This window comes from Pteronotus mesoamericanus, unplaced genomic scaffold (genome assembly GCF_021234165.1).
Source record: "Pteronotus mesoamericanus isolate MK-2021 breed Mesoamerican mustached bat unplaced genomic scaffold, CSHL_Meso_final scaffold_54, whole genome shotgun sequence".
Taxonomy (NCBI): domain Eukaryota; kingdom Metazoa; phylum Chordata; class Mammalia; order Chiroptera; family Mormoopidae; genus Pteronotus; species Pteronotus mesoamericanus.
This window is the reverse complement of record NW_026555321.1, coordinates 72,758,846-72,764,109: the sequence shown is the minus strand read 5'-3', so window position 1 is coordinate 72,764,109 and position 5,264 is coordinate 72,758,846.

Sequence of the window (5,264 nt, the reverse complement as noted above, 5' to 3'; positions counted from 1 at the left end):
TTAAATTTAAAGAATTAACTTACATACAACTGAGTGTGTGATTTATTAGTTATGGGCAATGTTGAAGCAAAAATTGTGTTCTTTTTTTCCTCTGTGCCACATCACTCCTTGAAGAAAAGTGTTTGAATGGGATAGTGTTCAGGAACAGACACTAACTGCTTAGGATGCCGTGCACACAAATTTGCTTAGCTTAGATCCATCCTTTATTAGGAACTTGTTTATACTAAAGTAGGGAAATAGAAACCTATTCCCTATGTGTTTGACTGTAGTGTGGAGCAAACCTGCACTGTCTCACAGGAAAGTCCTGGCCCATGGCTGCGGTCCTGTTGCTGGTCTTTGTAGGGAAGAGCTTCATATTATGTTTAAACATCTCTTTATCAGTGATGACAAAGGCTGAGGCCATTAAAACAACTGAGGCACTGGCTGCCTCTTCATTTTCCTTTTTGAGTTTAAAGAAGTACTTTAAAGTCATCTTAGAGCAATATGGACAGAGACATATTTCCGAGGTGATTCAGGTCTGTCTGAGCTAGCCTCAAGCACTTTCAAACCATCCTACAGAAATCTGTTCTACGTTAATGACCCATTTATCCATCTCAAGACAAAGGAGGCTCTTCCTTACATTTAATTTTATTCTCATGTGTTGTAATTTAAACCTATTTCTATTTTTGTTTGTTACTGCCCTTGTAAGGTTGCCGATTTCTGAGTTCAGTACATCTAATTCATTTAACTTTTTTTGTAGAAGTCTTCAGTATCCACATCCCAGCCTAGTTTAATTATACCTGCGGCCCTCCTTTGAACATTGTCAGAATTCTCTAGCTATGGATTTGGAAGGGGATACAGTTAATACAAGGTTAGGAGTCCAGGCCTCCGCCATGTTGTAGTTATTCATCTCAGCATTACAGTCTTAGTATATAACACTGCACCAGTGACCACTGTTCTCCCCAGACGTAAGATCTCTTCTGGTCAAGCAACAGCGTGCAACAGCCTGCAACAGCCTGCATATTTCTGTTGCTCACTTAAGTAATTGCCAAGGTTACTGTTCTTGCTGATTATTCATCTACACCCCCACCCCACCTTGACATTAATCCTGGCTTTGAATATGTTCTCTTTGCTGTCATCTGGCCCAGTCAGGTGAACAGTTCAGAGCCACTGGGCTCCAAGGGTGACCCCTAGGGAGACCACATCTGTCCCCCAGCTAGAACTGGCTCATGAGAGTGCATCCTCTCTCTCTCTCTCTCTCTCTCTCTCTCTCACACACACACACACACACACACACACACACACCCCCCACCCACCCACCCCCCCTTTTAACCAGTTTAATGATAATCATTCTGAGTGGGACCCAGGAATCATGAAACTGGCAAAGATAAATTCCAACCATTGTTTTCCCCCTTGATCTACCAGGTCTGCTGCTCTGTCACAAAAGATTAGGTCAGCTTGACAGGATTCCACTGCATGAAGCCAGACGGTTTTTTTTTTTTTTCTTTTCTTTTTCAAAGTATCTTGTTTCCTTGAAAGGCTATACCTTTCAAATTTTTCCCAAGTTAAAAGAAGAAAAGTTAAATGTGTTTTTCAAAGTTTTCTTTTCCAACTGGCAGAAATACTTACAAATTAGTGTTGACCTGAACCTTGGATATTTCCTTTTGCCTCCAACATATATATGTGTTTGCCTCCAACAAAATACAAAATCAGTTAGGGTTGAGGAAGCAGGGTAGTTCTTTCCATGTCAAATCTATTGTCTGTATCTGATTTAAAAAGTGGAATAAAGGAAAGCTGTGATGGGCCTGCTGGGCTGGCCCCGGGGCCAGGGAGCAGACGGTAAGCATTGGCCCACAGGCAATTTAAGAAGCATCCCCAACATCTAGGTACAAGGGCCTCTCCCAGGGACTCCAGTAGCCTACAGTGAACTCACAAGGGCAGATCCAAGTATTTTTCTGTGCAGATGCTACAAATGAAGCCTCAAGAGTGTGATGAGGTCTCAGCAAGGTGGGAGGCAGGTGGTGGCAATTGAGGTAAGCCTTGAACGTTAAGGATGCGGCAGAAGGAGATGAGAATGAGAACTGGGCCATTCCAAGGGGCAGATCATCTGGAAAGGCCTGAAGATTGAGAAAGGAGGATTACACTTATACCTCAAACAGGACATGGGTAGAGAATGCCACACACTCCCTAAGGAAGTCCCATCTTGAAATAGCCTCCATTCCAGGAGGAAGAACGCGTGCGCTTCACTTGACAGGGAAGAGAGAAGCCCTGGGGAATTTTCTAGTAGCTACCCAAGCAGGGTTGGGAGGTTAACCGAGTCAGTTCAGTGGCTGTAAAGAATCTCGGGACACCAGTTGGGAGGAAAGCTAGGACAGGAGTTCAGTCGGAGGAGGTAGACCTGACGGTGAAAGCAGAAAGGGAGAGGGGGCCCGGGGGGTGGACGGTAAGGCTTGATAATGGGTGCGCAGGGGACCGAGCTTTCCTGACAGGCACGCTCACCATGAGCCAGGCTGTTTGTAGGTGTGAACCGCGGAATGAACTGTGAATCTGATACCAGAAACGTTGCGCTGGAGATGACAGTAACTGACAGGTGGACGTCTAGATCCTCCTCCTAGGTAAAAGGCCGGTGCTACGATTCTGCAGTCTGTCTGCAGAGAAGCTAGGAAGTGAATAAACCTGGGCGGGGGATACTCAGAATGAGGTCCAGGGACCCAAACTTGGAGAACGTGAGAGAGCAGCTGGAAGAAAAAGTCATGAAAGGTGACATTGGAACAAAGTTAGGAGGGGAACTTCCTCCTCCCAAGGAGAAAGCTGACTAGAAACAACTATCTCCTCTGCCTAGACCTAATCTCCAGTCTGAGTCACCCTTAAGCAACCTCTGTCTGGCCCAAGAAAGAGAGTCTGTGTGGCCAGTCCTGGGGCCACAGCCCAAACAAAGGTGAAGGGCAGCGCTAACAGATAGGACATGGAGCTTTCACCGGCAGGCACTCAGGTTTCTAGTAACTGAATCCATTGTTCAAGTGACCAAAGGAAAATTTCTTCCAAAATGAAAGCTGTTGTTCTTTGGCAATTTTCTCAGCTTGGCCTCAGAAGCATGCCTTGCTTAAATGAGCAGGCGACAGTTCGTGGGAACCCCGGGTAAAAACAAAATGCATTTCGGTATCACCAAATGGATACATGTTAGTTCAAGTGCACATTTCCATGTGCCAAAAACAAGGGACACCACCAACTTCTTATCGGTCTGCGCAATAGGACAGGCTTCTATCTGGGTTGCTCCAGCACTGAACTCCTGCAGGCCAAGAACTGCTCCGGGCAGGCCCCAGGTCAGGAAGGACATCACTGCACTCCCAGCTCTCCTGGGAAATGTCAGGCAGAGAGTGTGACCACGGTTCCAGGTACTGTTAATTACAACCCCTCCTGCAGCTTGCTGTTGCTACATCACAGTAGCTATTTCACTGCATTTAACGTTTCCACGACTCTCTCTGTAGGAAAGCCCGAAGAATGTGCTGTCACTAGTCTCGAATCCTCACTGAGTACTTATTTCTCCTTTAACTAGCTCCACTTCTGTAGACAACTTAAGATGTCTTCTAGGAGCTTCTCACAAGCTATTTAACTGTAATTGTGGAAACCTTTCTAACCACTAGCTAAAAGCAAGAGAATCGATCAGCAAGGAAAAAAAATAAAAACATCTTCAGCCCAGATCTAAGTTTGAGGTTTTCCTGTCATGGTGATTTAAACCATGCTGTAGGGAGAGATGTGTGTTCATGGCAGCCGTGAAAAATGCCCCCTTGCCTTGCCCGGCCCACGTGTCCTGGGTGGTCCACCTGGACGCCACCTGGCGGGCCTCCCCTCCCACAGAGCAGCAGGGCCCGTGCCTGGCTCCTCCATCGCGGCCTTCTGCCTGCAGGTATGTGTCTCCCTGCCCAGCCTGGCTCTATTCATGGTCCAGGAGGCCGGGGGGCGGGGGGGGTTCTGGCCCCCACCCAGGCACGAAGTGTCCTGCCACTGCAATGTTCCCATTTAAGAGTTCAGCATTGTAAGTCAACTCATGTCCCCCCAAAAGATAATGTCTTCACCCTCAGTTCCTGTAAATATGACCATTCTGCAGAATCTTTGCAGATGTAATCATGATGAGGTCGTATTAGATTCATTGGCCCTAAATCCCATCACTGGTATCCTTTTAAGAAAAGAGACCGACGCAGTCCCCTCAGCGGTCTCCCCCACCTCATTAGTCTCTTGCTTCAACAGTGTTTGGACAGGTCAGACCCAGGGACACCCCTTCTTCCAGACTCTGAACACCCTCAAACCATTTTCCAGTTACCACCTATGGGATGATCTCAGTCATCCTTGGCCCCAAGTCCAACAAACACACCGTTTTTGAGCTCACATCCATATTTCTGAATAACCATGAACTCCCAAACTTGTCAGAATTATTCCACTGAAGTGAAGACCTCACCAACCACCTGGCCACCCTGCATCTGCAGGCCTCCTACACCTGCCTCTCTGTCTCTCTGGCCTTCTTTCTCTGAGAGTTGGCAGGGCTCCCAGTGCTCTTGAAGATGCAAAACCAGCATGTGGCCACATTCTCTTCCAGGATGTGTTGAAGCTGCCCCAAGATGAGTGGTGTTACTTTCAGGATGCCATGGAAGTGGCCTTGGTCCTGGGAAGAACCTGACCCAGGCCCTTTTGGATCTGCAAGCCCTGGGTTCTGCCCACACAGACCCTCATCTGTGACTTCCTGAAAAACAACTTCCTTGATGAGCAAGCAGATGAAACCCATCAGGAAGAGGGGTGACCACACAACTGGCCCTGAGGCTGGGCTGGGTTAGTATCTCTTCAGAAGGGTCACCTTCAAGCACTAGGAGCCTTTGGAGCCCAGAGGCATTTGAGGGGTGCCTCTGCATCCCCCTGGTGTTTGGTTTCTGCCTGAGCCCCTCCCTGCCACCACTAGGCAGCATTTTAACCTCACTGCAGCCCTCTCCTGTGCCAAAAAAGGAAGGAAGGAAGGAAGGAAGGAAGGAAGGAAGGAAGGAAGGAAGGAAGGAAGGGAGGGAGGGAGGGAGGGAGGGAGGAAAGGAAGGGGGGGAGAGAGAGAGAGAGAGAGAGAGAGAAGAAAGAAAGAAAGAAAGAAAGAAAGAAAGAAAGAAAGAAAGAAAGAAAGAAAGAAAGAAAGAAAGAAAGAAAGAAAGAGAGAGAGAGAGAGAGAGAGAGAGAAAGGAAGGGAGGAGGAAAGGAGGAAAGAGAAAGAAGAAGAAAGAAAAGGAAAAGAAAGGAAAAGAAAAAAG